This window comes from Crotalus tigris, unplaced genomic scaffold (assembly GCF_016545835.1).
Source record: "Crotalus tigris isolate CLP2741 ecotype Arizona unplaced genomic scaffold, ASM1654583v1 scf7180000024370.6872682, whole genome shotgun sequence".
Taxonomy (NCBI): Eukaryota; Metazoa; Chordata; class Lepidosauria; order Squamata; family Viperidae; genus Crotalus; species Crotalus tigris.
In genome coordinates, this window is record NW_024100540.1 from 4,402,015 (window position 1) to 4,417,137 (window position 15,123).

Genomic DNA, 15,123 nt, shown 5'->3' on the forward strand with positions numbered 1-15,123 from the left:
GCGAGTCGGCCAAAGAATTCATCGCCTGCATTACGGAAGGCCGCCAAGCACTGCGAGTTCAAAGACCTTGAAGAACGACTGAGGGACCGATTCGTGTGCGGGTTAAGGCATCGAGATCTACAACAGAGACTTTTCGCTAAAGAAGAACTGTCCTACCAAGATGCCTTAAGGGAAGTCACCGCAGAGAAGCAGCAGGCGGCGCTATCAAGAACATGCGGCCGATCAGAAACAGTCCAGAGGGTGCATCCGTGCACCAGGAAGACGTCCAAAGGAACTCCGAGGAGGATCCGGACGAGGAAGTCGACCGTCTCCACCCCACGACGGAAGAAAAACAGAAGGGAAGCTCTTCAGCTCCGCTCAAGTGCATCGGCTGTGGAGGTCGCCACAGGAGAACCGACTGCAAGTTCCGCTCCGCTACCTGCCGGGCATGCGGCAAACAAGGACACATTGCAGCTGTGTGTCTGGGCCGACGAAAGGTACAACCTCAGGAAGAACTGCGCCTGAAAGGTACCAGATTCCCCAGCCAGAATAGGGTAGGGTTTTGCGCTTCGCGAAGAAGCATCCTTAGGACAGGCACACACAAGCCAATTAAGAAAAAGCTGTCACTCAAGGTGAAGCTACAAGGGGTTCCATTATCTATGGAACTAGACACAGGGTCTGCCTTTTCAATTATCTCCTTGCATACATTTAGGAAGATTTGTTCCGGTAGTGGAACTCAGGCCAAGTTAAGGCCTTCTGACATTGTGTTAACAGATTTTCAAAATTCAAGAGTGTGTGTTAAGGGGGAGGCCACCCTTAACGTGCAATACAAGAGTTTTGAAGGTCCACTAGACTTATTAGTAGTAGGGGGTGAACGAACGAGTCTCATAGGACTCGATTGGTTTGAGGCCCTGGGGATACACGTCACAGGACTCAACAGTTTACAAACACTCGACCTACAGGAAGTCTGCAAAGAATTTGCAGATGTTTTCAGCCCCCAGCTGGGCACATTCAAAGGACCCCCTGTGTCCTTAAAGCTAGACCCCACTGTCACTCCCATTAGAATTAAAGCAAGAAGGGTCCCTTTTGCTTTAAAGAGTAAAATTGACACTGAGTTAGACAAACTGATTCCAACAGGGAATCCTAGAACCTGTTGATTCCAGTCCTTGGGAGACCCCCATTGTCACGCCTCTAAAGGCAAATGGGGACATTCGCATTTGTGCTGACTACAAATGCACTCTGAATAAGGCATTGCAGCAACATGCCTATCCTGTTCCTGTGGTCAGTCATATTCTGGCCTCCCTCAAGGGGGGGGGCGCGTTTTTGCAAAGCTTGACCTAGCTCAAGCGTATCAACAGCTGCCTGTTGATGATGATGCTGCTATAGCTCAGACCATTGTGACCCACAGGGAGAGCCTTTAAGGTAAAAAGGCTGCAGTTTGGAGTGAATGTCGCTCCTGGGATTTTCCAAAGCGTAATGGAAAACACACTACGGGGTATACCAGGGGTTGCCCCTACTTTGATGATGTCTTAATTGCAGGAGACTACACACACATTCTAGCTGAAAGGCTAAGGGCTGTTCTGTTAAGATTCAGGAAGTCAGGCCTCAAGCTCAAAAAAGACAAATGCAAGATTGGGGTGCCTTCTACTGAATTTCTGGGGTTCAAAATTGATGCTGCTGGGATTCACCCTGCTGAATCCAAACTGACAGCTATTTTAGAAGCACCTAGGCCAAAGTCCAAGGCCGAACTTCAGGCCTTCCTGGGCCTCCTGAATTTCTACAATTCTTTTCTTCCACATAAAGCTAGTGTAGCTGAGCCTCTTCACAGGCTACTAGACAAACAAGCAGTGTGGCAGTGGTCACATACACATGAGGCTTGCTTTAACAAAGTCAAGGCCTTGCTCACTTCTAACAGTGTACTTGCACATTTCAACGAATCTCTTCCTGTGTGCATCGCATGTGATGCGTCCCCTTACGGGGTAGGAGCTGTCCTGAGCCACCTCAGGTCTGATGGAACTCAGGTTCCTGTTGCATATTACTCCAGAACATTGTCTTCTGCTGAGCGCAACTACGCTCAGATAGACAGGGAGGCTCTGGCTGTTGTCGCTGGAATTAAAAAATTCCACGATTTTCTCTATGGCAGGCATTTCACGGTCTTTACTGACCATAAGCCTCTGCTGGGACTGTTTACCACACGTAAGCAGACTCCCCAAATCATTTCCCCTAGAATGCTTAGGTGGTCTATTTTTCTGTCTGCATATGATTTTTCTTTACTCCACAAGCCTGGGAAAGAAATGGGCCATGCTGATGGCCTCAGTAGATTGCCTCTGCCAGTAGTAGAAGCTGACCCTGCGCCAGCTGTCAACATTCTATCAATCCAAGCCTTGCCCGAGCTCCCTCTTTGTGCCAGGGATGTTGCCGCTGAAACAGGTACAGATCACACACTTTCACGTGTCCGTTCCTGGGTTTTGTCCGGTTGGCCTGAGCACTGCCCTAGTCCTGAGTTTCAGAGTTTCTGGTCCAAAAGAAACGAGTTGTCCCTTTCTCAGGGTTGTCTGCTTTGGGGAAACAGAGTTGTCATTCCCTCCTCAATGAGGACTAGGGTCTTAGAATCCCTCCACGAGGGTCATCCTGGCATTGTTCGTATGAAGGCTCTTGCACGCAGCCACTTGTGGTGGCCTGTTTTAGATAAGGATATTGAGGCTCAGGTGCATGCATGCCACCTGTGCCAACGATCTCGCCCAGAGATGCCCCAAGCTCCCATGCATAAATGGGAGGAAATGCAGTCCCCATGGTCTAGGGTGCACATTGACTACGCTGGGCCCTTTCAGGGCCAGTTCTTCTTGGTCCTTGTTGACAGCCATTCAAAATGGCTTGAGGTTGTACCTGTCTCTTCCACCACCACTGCAAAGACTATTCAGGTACTGAGGGGGATTTTTGCTGCACACGGGCTTCCAGATGTCATCGTGTCTGACAACGGCCCTCAATTCACTTCCTCTGAATTCCAAGCTTTCTTACAGGCTAACATGATTCGTCATGCCACGTCTGCACCCTTCCACCCGTCCACCAACGGTATGGCTGAACGTATGGTGCGCATCACAAAGGACGCCTTGAAAAGACTCACCTACGGGGACTGGCATCACAGGTTGGCTGACTTTCTCCTTTCTTATCGCACCACACCGTCCACTTCTACAGGGAGAAGCCCAGCTGAACTTCGCTGGGGGCGTCAACTTACTACTAAACTTGACCGGTTGCATCCGGACAGACTGCCTTCATCTACCTCACATCCTAGGGCACCTAGACAACTACTTGTGGGTGCCCCGGTTTGGGCTCGCAATTACGGGCCTGGTCATACCTGGGTCCCCGCTTCTATTTCCAGGGTCACAGGTCCTCTCTCCTACGAGGTTGCCCTGGACAACGGTCGTGTCCTGCGTCGGCACATCGACCAACTCCGCCCTAGGCGGGACTTTTCAGATGAGACTCCTGGGTCTTTTCCAGGGGGGGAGGGGGACCCTTTGGAGCAAAGGGAAGGGCACGAGCTGCTGCCCATCTCCACTGATGGAGCCACAAACGGCCCATCCCAGGGTTCCGCAATTGCTCCGAAAAGGAATTCATGGAGCTTACCCACACAACAGGCACTCACGCCTACTCCAGCCAGGGAGTCACCCCGGGGGCATACTCACCTTCCACACACATCACACAGCACTCCAGTCACGGAGGATACCCGGGGGCATCCCAACAAATCATTCCCCGCAAGAGAGCTGGCACACAATCCCCAAGGTTGGCCTGACCTTACCCCAAATTCTACAGGGGGTCAAACATACAGGGAGGTGGTCGAGGAACCAAGTCCCGACTACAACACCTCTAGCCCAAATCAGGGAGTAACTGAGTTTTGGGAAAGTACAGGAACCCACACAAGCCCGGACACAGAACGGGGTTCAGGGAATGGTCAGCCTCCTGACAGGTCTTGGACGGACCTAGGAGGTTCAACAGAGACGCCCAGCAGTGGCTATCACTTCAAGGGGCCCGAGGGTCTACAGCTAGGCAGGTCAACCAGGTCACAAAGTGACAGAAGCCCTGGCCTGACGAGCCCGGTGGGCAAGCAAGCAGGCCAGGCATGGGGCACAGTCCTTGGAAGGCACCAAGGCAAAATAAGGAGAACAGGCTCACATCTCCCTCCAGTCAGGGAACTCATGCTAGTAACCCAGAGCTGAGAAGGTCACAGAGAGCAAAGAAGTCTCCTAAATACTTAGAGGATTACATAACATTGCTGGCTAAACAAAAGCCAGGTAACGATAGGAGCACTGAGAAGCAGAACACTGCATAAAATAAATGTTTATATGTTGGTAGTAGTTTTAGCCCGGGGGAAAGGGGTGTTATGTCCCGAGCCTTGCAAACGGCTCGGGCGTTTGCAGGCAGTCCCGGGCAGGTGCAAAGCTGCCCGGGACCAGACAGGCTGTCGCCAGCGCCGTGCGCATGCGCGGGTGCTGGCGCGGGAAAAGTAACACATTTACCCGGGAAGCGTCTATATAAGAAGCTGGGAGGTTTGGGGAGCCGCTGAAGCCATCTACTTGTAAGCTGAACGCTGAATAAAGGAAACTGAGAACTTCAACTGCTTCTCGTGTCTGCTTCCCGCCAAGGACTCAACATTTCTCATAAAGAAGTTGCTTTTGTTGGGTAAGCTTGTAGCTTCTCCAACTTCCCTCTCTGTCTCTTTACTCCTCCCTCTAGTTGCATCAGCAAGGGAAGGTTACATACCAATGAAGATCAATTGGATTGCTAAGTGTCTGGCAGGTACTGGGTGGCTAGCTAAGACTAAGGTGGAAAATAATTATCTAATTTGGGTCAGAGTAGGAAGTTTGTTATCTCACAACTTGCCATAGGAAAAGCTATCTTGTCTAAGCAGCCTTTGTTCAAGGTGTTAATTAAGAATGGGGGTCAATGACAGGACCATGTGAATCTTGCTTTGGACATTTGACAGGGGATTTAACTTTTGCTCCTAAGTAGGAAAATAGACGTGAGTTGTGAACATGCTTTCTAGAATGGAGGGCTTGAATGTCCTTGTAAAGGCATGGAGGGTGACTTTGTGTATCATGAAATTAGTTTCCTATAATCTTTTTTTTTTAATTGAAAATTTTTAAAATTTTACAAAAAAGTTCCCTTCCCCCAACCCTCCCCACCCAACCCAACCCTCCCCACCCAACCCAACCCTCCCCCAACCTTCCCAGAGCTGAATACAGGCTTAATTAAAATTAAAAAAAAATTTTTTTAACACAAATAAAACATATACAAGTTTGATTACAATAATTAAACAAATTATAAAATACTTTAACACCCATATTTAAAAAAACAGAAAGAGAAAAAAAAGAAACAAGAAAAAAAGAAAAAAAGAGTATCTAAAAAATATCTTAAACTTTAAATATAAATTATTCAAAAGCTAAATAATATTTATTTATATCATACTTATATTGTATAAAGTTTATCCATTTTTTCCATACCAAGAGATACCTCTCTTGTGATTGATCTTTCAAGAAAGCCGAAATCTTTGCCATTTCCGCTAGGTAGGAAACTTTAAGAAACCATTCTTGCAAGGTAGGCAAAGATTCCTTCTTCCAACATTGCCCTACTAACAACCTAGCCACTGTGATTAAATTTAACATTAATATAATTTCTTTACTGTCACAGTCGGAAACAATACCCAACAAAAACAATTGTGGAGTAAATTTTATCCTTCTTTTAAAAATTCTTTGAATATTCCACCATATCTTAATCCAAAAAGCTTATATATTTTTACATGACCACCAAACATGATAATAAGTGGCATCCAAACTACCGCATCTCCAATATTTAGGCTGCAAGTTTGAATACATACGAGACATTTTTTGTGGATCACGGTGCCATCTGTAAAACATTTTATAAAAGTTTTCCTGTAAGTTTTGGGTTTGTGTAAATTTGACATTCCTCACCCAAATAATCTCCCAAGTATCTAATGGAACCGATTCATCAAAATTTTGTGCCCATTTAACCATACAATCTTTAACTAGTTCTGCTTCTGAATCCAATTCCACTATCACCCCATAAATTCTTTTGATATGGGTTCATCTTTGATCTTTTATTTGTTTTAACAAATTCTCATCCTCTCTAAGCAAACCCACCTTACAATCTATCTTCCATCTTTCCAATAATTGTCTATACTGAAACCATGAATAAATAATATTTTCTTGTATTAAATCTTCCATAGATTTTAGTTGCCAATTTTTACCATCCCACCTGAGTAATTGTGTGTAAGAAATACTATCCATCTTAACTCCTCTCCTTATCCCTTCTATCGCATGCCATGGAATAGCCCATAATGGAATTCTTGAATCACTTCTATAATATTTCTTCCAAACCCGAAGTAAGGAAGTTCTTAAAATATGAGACTTAAAAACCCTATCAACCTTCTTATTAAAAATTAAATAGACATGCTATCCAAAGAGTAAATCCCATCCCTCTAGGAGGAGTACATCTACATTTGTTAAATTAACCCAATCACTAATTAATGTTAACACCACAGCATCATAATACAATTTCAAGTTCGCTACCTTGAGTCCACCTCTCTCCCGAATATCTTGTATAATTTTAAGTTTTACTCTTGGTTTTTTCCCTGCCCAAATAAATTTATTAATACCTTTCTGCCATTCATTTAAATTAACCTCATTCTTTAAGATAGGTATCATTTGAAATAAGAAGAGAAACTTTGGCAAAACATTCATTTTAATCGCTGCAATTCTCCCCAATAAGGATAATTGCAGCTTCTTCCAATTTTCCAAATCTTTTTGTATTTTGACCCACAGCCTTTCATAATTATTTTTATACAGTTTTGCATTAGAAGCAGATAAAATAACCCCCAGATATTTTATCTTATTAACAACCTCAAAATCTGTCAGCCTAACTAAAGTCTCCTTATCCAAATTGATCATGTTTTTAAACAATATTTTAGTCTTATTGTTATTAATTTTAAAACCCGAAACTTGTCCATACTGATGTATCAATTGTAACAGCTCCATTACAGAATAAGTTGGTTGGGATAAAGTGACAACCAAATCATCTGCAAAAGCCCTCAATTTATATTCTTTTTTGTTAACTTCTATTCCTTTTATTTTCTGTGATTCCCAAATTTTAATCAGCAAAATTTCCAAAGTTAAAACAAACAGCAATGGTGACAGTGGACAACCCTGTCTAGTCCCCTTCTCAATTAAAAACACCTCTGACAAACCTCCATTAACTATAAGTTGTGCCGTTTGTTTTTGATAAATAACACGAAGAGCTTGTAAGATTTTTTCTCCAAAATTCATTTCCTCAATTAATCTTAACATAAATTGCCAATTTAACTGATCAAAAGCTTTTTCAGCATCTAAAAATATCAATCCTGCAGAAACTTGGTTGTTTTTATCCAGATATTCTATTAAATTAATAATTTGTCTGACATTATTCTTCATATACTTTCCAGTTATGAAACCCGTTTGATCCATATGTATTAATTGATAGTTTCCTATAATCTTAAAGTGAGGTCAGTACAATGACTAAACTTATATTATGTGTACATTGAACACCTCAGAAAATATTTGTATCATTACCTGGAAACCTAACCTACAACTTTGCTAAAAAACTGACAAATAAGCTTGGACACCTCACAGAGTATAAATACTGCATGAACTACCCACTATAGCGACTCCAAAGGAACAAAGACCTGACCATAGATGTAGATGAAATTATGATCTCATTTGATGTCACAGCATTCTTCACATTCACAGAACTAGAATTGGAACTACTGTAGCAAAAGAATCCATGACACTGACCTAACACCTGACACAGCACACCTGACCTAACCAAATACTGTATAGCAAGATTGAAATATCTAGAAACATGGACCTTATCAGCCTTTGCCTGACCACATACTTTCAATTTGAAGACAACTATATCAACAAATCAAAGGACTCCACTGATGATGTTAGCTAGTTTGGTAATAAATGTCTGCAAGAAAACAAGCTTGGAGAGCACCAAGGACCCCGCAGAAAATATTTACAAGTAGTTCTCAGTTTACAATCATTCATTTGGTGATCATTCTAAGTTACTGTGGCACTGGGAAAAATGTGACTTATCACTGTTTTTCACCCTTATAGCCATTACAGCATCCCCACAGTCACGTGATCAAAATTCGGGCTTTTGGCAACTGGCATGTATTTATGACAGTTTTGGTGTCCCAGGATCATGTAATCACCATTTCTAATTCTTCTCAGCTGGTTTCTGACAAGCAAAGTCAATGGGCAAAGCCAGATTTGCGTAACGCGTGCATGATTCATTTAACAACTGCAGTGATTCTCTTAACAACTGTGGCAAAAATGTCATAAAATGGGGCACAACTCACTTAGCAACTGTCTTGCTTAACAACAGAAATGTTGGGCTCAGTTGTCGTAAGTCGAGGACCAGCTGTAATAAAGATGGTGCTTTGAGGTGCAATTCAGAAGCTGGTCAATTAACTCACACGGGCTGGATTTGTGGCAAGAAAAAAGACTCTCAAATAGTACAATCTTCTTCTGCTCATGATTTTCCAGGCCTCATCCCCTCACCTTTTACTATGGATATTAATTTTAATGTTATATCATTAACACAGTTAATAGTGCATGCTTTCCCCCCTTTCTCTTACTTAGTTTGACATGTCGATCAATCTATCTCCCTTAGAGAGGTATTAAATCAGAATAGAGCTAGAAGGGATCTTGGTGATCTTCCAGTCCAACCCCCTGGTCAAGCAGGAGACCCTGTACCATTTCAGACAAGTGACTGTCCAGCCTTTTCTTTAAAATCTCCAGTGATGAAGCACTCACAACTTCTGAAGGCAAGCTGTTCCACTGGTTATCTTCAGAAATTGTAGGTGCTTCATCACTGGAGGTTTTAAAGAAAAGACTGGATGGCCTTTTAATAAAATAAGCCTTTCCTTTAATAAAAATTAAAAGTCTTGTTTTTCTGGCCTAGGAGCATTACTGAAAAGGACCTTCTGATTCTGTTTGTAAACTGCTTTGAGAATTCCTGACCTTCAGAGGTAATTTAAAAAAAAAACAAAAACAGAAAAGGCTGAGTTCTGAACAGCCTGGAGAGTTGGATTTCAATGGGGATAGATTTCATTTATCTATTTGTTTGCTTGGGTCAGGGAGTTAGACAAGACTGAGATGTTTTTCTAAACACTCATATTAGCACTTTTTTTTAAAAAAAAAACCCAAAAATGCTTGTATAGACAAAAAGAGGCAGCTGAATTTTTATTTGCACATCATATTTTAGCATTGCATATCACCCCAAACATTAAGATTCTGCCTTTTTATTTTACGGTTCATGTTTTCTTCCATCCCTGTATATAATAACCACAACAATAATGTTGTCTGTTTTAGTTTCACATGAAATGGACTACAGCAAAGTAATAACTCAGGGTTGCTAGAACTCCGTACTTTTCCATCTTGAGGATATTACTACTTGAATTTACAGGAGTTGACCTAATGCTCATCAATAGCATGGACTAGATATGGACTGTATACTGAGTGAAAGTTTTTCTCTTTGAGTGCTGCATTTAACAAATTAGAAAACAAAAACATTTGCCTCACAGGCATCTGCAGTGGGCCAGTGATTAAAATTGTATTGAGACACCATCCTGCAAACCCGAAAGGATGAGGGTTTTTTGGGTTGCCAAGATTGGTCACTCCTGTTATAAATGGTGCTTCTTACGTTGATAGAGATGAAAGCAAGAAAATCATTCAAGCTGTGGAACATAGAAAGAAAGCTAATTTTTCTTTTGCCTTGTTCTTATCAATAGTATTTTGGGAAATCCTGGAGAACCATATTTATGGCTTTCCAGTTAATCAGACATGCCCAGTCACCTGTCTGAGATGGTATAGGTTCTCCTGTTTGAGCAGGGGGCTGGACTTGAAGACCTCCAAGGTCCTTTCCAGATTCTATTCTATTCTATCCTGTTCTATTCTATTCTATTCTATTCTATTCTATTCTATTCTATTCTATTCTATTCTATTCTATTCTAGTCTAGTCTAGTCTAGTCTAGTCTAGTCTAGTCTAGTCTAGTCTATTGAAACCTTTCCAGCATTTGCCGGAAATTATGACAAGTGACACAAATGTGAGCAGGTCCTCTTCTCAATGAGGGGACCAGACAGCTGTCCTGAATATTTTTTTTCTGTCCCTTCTCTCTCTCTCTCTGGACGTATTTCCAGCAAACTATTCCCCTCCCCCCAAAAGAAAGCAGGTCAAAATGACAGAACACTAGTCAAATTTCAAGCGGAGAGCAAGTGCTCCATCACTGGGGGTTTTCAAGAAGAGATTGGACACTTTAAATTTTAAATTAAAATTTAAATTAAATTTAAATTTAAGGGAAAATTTTTACAAAATGTTTTATAGGTGGCATTTGGATCCTAAAAAGTTGTCTTGTATGTATTCTAATTTACAGCCTAAATGTTGAAGATGTGGTAGTTCTGATGCAACTTATTTTCATGTTTGGTGGACTTGTAAAAATATTAAGGCTTTTTGGATTATGATTTGGTGGAACATTCAAAAGATTTTTAAAAGGAAGATAAAGTTTACTCCTCAACTATTCTTATTAGGGATTTTTGAGGATCTTGGTGTTAAAGAAACTATTTTAATGTTGAATTTAGTAACAGCAGCAAGGCTATTGATAGGTCAATACTGCAAGAAAGATTCGTTGCCTACTATAGAAGAATGGACACTTAAGGTTTCTAATTTAGCAGAAATGGCTAAAATTTCTGCTTATTTAAAGGATCACACACACAAAAGATATATTATGGTATGGAGAAGATGGATAGATTATATTCAGATTAAATATGGAACTAAAAAGTTCCATTTATTTTATGATTAAATTTTAAATAATAGTTATTATTAATAGTATTTTATAATGGAAATTACTTAGTTTATTTACTGTTATTATGGTTCTTTATAATAATTGTTTTAAAATGGATTTGTTTATAATATTATGATATTAAGGTTTAAAGGAAGTTAAGGGTTAAGTATGAATTTAGTTATTGTATAATTTGTTAATTTTAATTAGATTTTGTTTAATACATTTGTAATAACCCTGTACTATGGCTCTGGGAAGTGGGGAGAGTAGGGGGGTGGGGGTGGGGTGGGGTTTGGGTTTAAATTTTTTTTTTGTTAATTTTTAATAAAACTTTTTCAATAAAAAACCCATGAATAAGAAGAGATTGGATTCTTGTCTGAAATTCTATAGGGTCTCTTGGTTGGGAAAGGGGCTGGACTAGAAGACCTCCAAGGTCCTTTCCAACTCTGTTAAGGTTATGCCTTGACATTGCGACACATGTTTTGTAATTTGGTATTATGCTGGATAAGAGCAGTTGCCTTCAATCTGCTTCCTTTAGAAACTCATCTGCTGCTATTGCTGTATTCTCAGCAAAGCAAAAACTATTCTCCCATTTTAATGGAAAAAGTATTGGGGAGAAAAACTTACTCTTGCAGGAAAATGCAGAAGGGAGTGGGGGGGGGGGAGAGGATAAAATCATCACCATAAGGTTAATTGAAAGGAGAATTGCCCAACGGGGAGATTTGCCATTATCTGCCTCTAGCTGAAATCATTTGCCTTGCGTGAAAGTGGGCGACCTCCAGTGCATGATTTTCACTAAACTATCCAAGTGTTAATCAAAAGTTGTTAGATGGTTTCATTAACAAAGTTACTGAAAAAGGGATCAGAAAAATAAAATGGGAATCATTATGGCTTTTGCTGAATCTGAACTGATTTTATGCTTCTGGAAAGATATAAATGGATTGCTTTAAACACACGCACGTACAAAGCACATAATAGAGTAAAACTTTATTTGACTGTTTTTGAAATTTTGCTTAGGCTGATTTTATTTGATAATAACGTTTTGATAATAATATCTTATTTTTGCAACAATGTTGTACATTTTTTTGAAAAAAATTGTAACAATCCAACTGTATTATAAATTTTATACTATAGTTCAGATTTTTCATAGTGGTTTTATTAGACTCATTCTATGCTTTAATTTCTGTACTATCATATATTTTTTTAAAAAATTACAATAGTACAGAAATTAAAGCATAAGATGAGACAAATAAAACCACTATTAAAAGTACAGAGACTTTTTACCGTTGGCTATGCTTAGGAAAACAGTAACAAAATGGTTCAACAAAAATGAATGGAGATCATTTCCCATCCTCTTCACCTTCTCCACAGAATTCAACCTGGGCTATCCAACAGGACCACCATAGCTTAAATCCAAGAAATATTGGAATCTATTATATGCTGGATCAAATAATTGAACTGTCTAGATTAGAATAGTTTACACTGATTGGTAGAAGCTTTCCAGACATTCAGTCAAGCTTTATTTATCTTTATTCAGAAATGGTTGAACTTTCCAAACTTTCTTTGGATAGGCCAGTGACTTGAACCTGGATCCTTATAATATGACACATAGTACATATTCTGTCCATCACATCGCTGCTTAATGGTTAGAAAATGGTCTGGAGGTTTTAAAAACATTGTTGAAAGGCAGGGAGAGGCTCTTGTTCTTCTTCTTCCCCCCCCCCAACCACTAGTGATTAAATCTCACGTCCCAAAAATGTTGCCCAATGGCAAAGGACTTTGGCCAAGTAGGTCCTGTGGCCTTTTATTAATCAACAATTCAGTTCCATGAATAGAATAGATAAATCGTGTAGCATGCATTCAAAGGTACTGTATTCTTGTTGTGAGCACAGAACTTACTGGTGAGCAAAAACCTTTTGGAAAGCAAAAAAGAAACAAGAGCCCACAGAGATGTTCAAGGACTGTTCAAGGTAGGCAGAAGAAGGATATTTTAGGAGGAAGGCATATATATCCCCTTCCAAGTAGCCTTAGGAAATGTATGCTTAACAGTGCAAAACATTTGAACAAATGCCTGGAAGAGAAGAGAAGACCTCCTTCCCAATCAATCAACAGCCAATAGCATTGGATCTTCATGGAGAAAAATTATAAGAGCCTTCAAATATCTGCCTTGCCCTATCAGAGTTAGCAGAACCATGCTAACTTAAAAAAAACTCTTTACAAAACATTTTATAATGTGGACAGAATTAATGCTGAAGAAATTGGTGAGCAAATGAAGCCCTCCACCAATTTGCTCAGATTGCCAGGAACCAAGCAGCTACCTCCCCATTAATTCAGTAGAAACAATGGATGCATTTATAATACTTGAATAAATATAAATATACTTAGATTTATAAGGAAGTGGAGTGGTGGTGGTTTGTTAGTTATTAGAAGTCAATAGCAGCATCTTTATTTCTTCAAACACCAAGTGATGAAAAGTGCATCCAGACTGATCTCTTCTCCATCGTAATGGAACTAGTGTGTGGCTGTTGAGTGTGTGTGTGGGGGAGGAAGGGGCAGGAATGGGCAGCTGTTGGTAAGGAAGGCAAACAATGAAACATTCAAGACGTCATTGTGCAAATGTTATAGTTTAGTCCTTTCCTCAATTATCATGATGGAATATATATATATATATATATATATATATATATATATATATATATATATATATATATATATATATGTGTGTATAATGGTGGGCTTTGCATACTGACATCTCCTCAGGCATGTAATCATTTTGGTCATGCAGATGCCATTGGCTGGAAATAGATCAGCTCAGTTGCCAAAGACAGAACACTGGGATCCAGAGTTAATCCAAGAACAAAGCAAATCCCTTTTGTGAAAAGGCCTTCTGTGTTCTAAAATATCTTGTGAGAAATAGACCTATTCTGGGAAAGGCTTATTCTCCTATTCCAACCATTATCTTTTAAGGCTGATTATAGTCGCTTAAAAACCTTGTGGGACCATCTAACAATTAAACATAACCCCCCCCCCTCTGTTCTGCAAAATGTTTTCAGTCTTGAACCATTTGGTGGCTTTCTATGTATACACTACTCTCTTTGCACTGTTTCTAGACATCCACATTCTTTAATTAACAGCTTGCTGTCTCTCCCCACCCCTCTTTTCCTAAAACAGGTCCAGCTATATCTCTGCGTGGGGTTCTAATCAATGTCTGGCTGCAGAAGGTACTTGCCCTCTAGTCATGCTCTATGCAAAGCATACTTGGGCGAGGATCAAAATAACCTTCTTTTCTTCTGCCTCTGTGGCTTCCAGATCCCATTCCGCTCCATAAGCACAGATGGTTGGTAAGTGATAAATGAGGCACATAGGGAGGAAGCATCCCTCTCCTCCCCACCCCAATCAAGCTTTGTCTGCCTTTCCCCTCCTAGCTAGGAATTTGATTTCATTATTTTCCCTCTTCAGGAAGACTTCCCTAATTGAAATATATGAGGTTGCTGGAACTGGCTGAGAGAAGGTCTATTGCTAAGCAAGTAAACTCGGGATGTGGAAGAAAACGGCATGGAGATAGTCCAGGTATCTGTCCAAAATGACTTGCTCTTTGGAAGATGTAAATCCAAAAGCATATATGGGCTTGTGCATGAAGACATTGGTGGTATAAATCTCTGCATAACTTCAGGTAAGATGTACCTATAGTATATGTTGAATAGGCTGAAATGCCAGGGCTGCATTAAGTCCATCTTAGGCCTCTTGGTATATTTATCTGCCTTTGCCCTTGCTGTTGGTAAGCAGGATGGTTAGGGTGATAAAAGTATTCCTTGGCTCTATATTCTTCAATGAGTCAAGGAATTTTTCTTTTTGTCCAGTGACGTGTGGCATCACATGATTAGTTTACAATAAGCGGACACCTAACAAGTTAGTAATAGTATCTTAAATATTTCAGTTTTAGGATTTGTGAATTTTAAATGTAAAAAAAATGAAAATATGAAAAATAATAACATCAAATTCATTCTCGTAGGCCTCTGAAGTTTTGTAGACTCTAGGCCTGTGCCTTGAGAAAGTCAATTGGTCAAGCTGTCTCCAACAATGAATGCTTTTGCAAAGAAGTTTCCCAGCTGTTTTGCAGCTTCAAATGCCCCTTCAAAACAAAATGGATACAGCTCATAGCCAACAATGCTGCCTAGTATCAAGAATCTAATACTCGGGAATCCACAAGTCTGACAATGACAGTGGGTAATTGATTCAAGTCTAACTGAAAT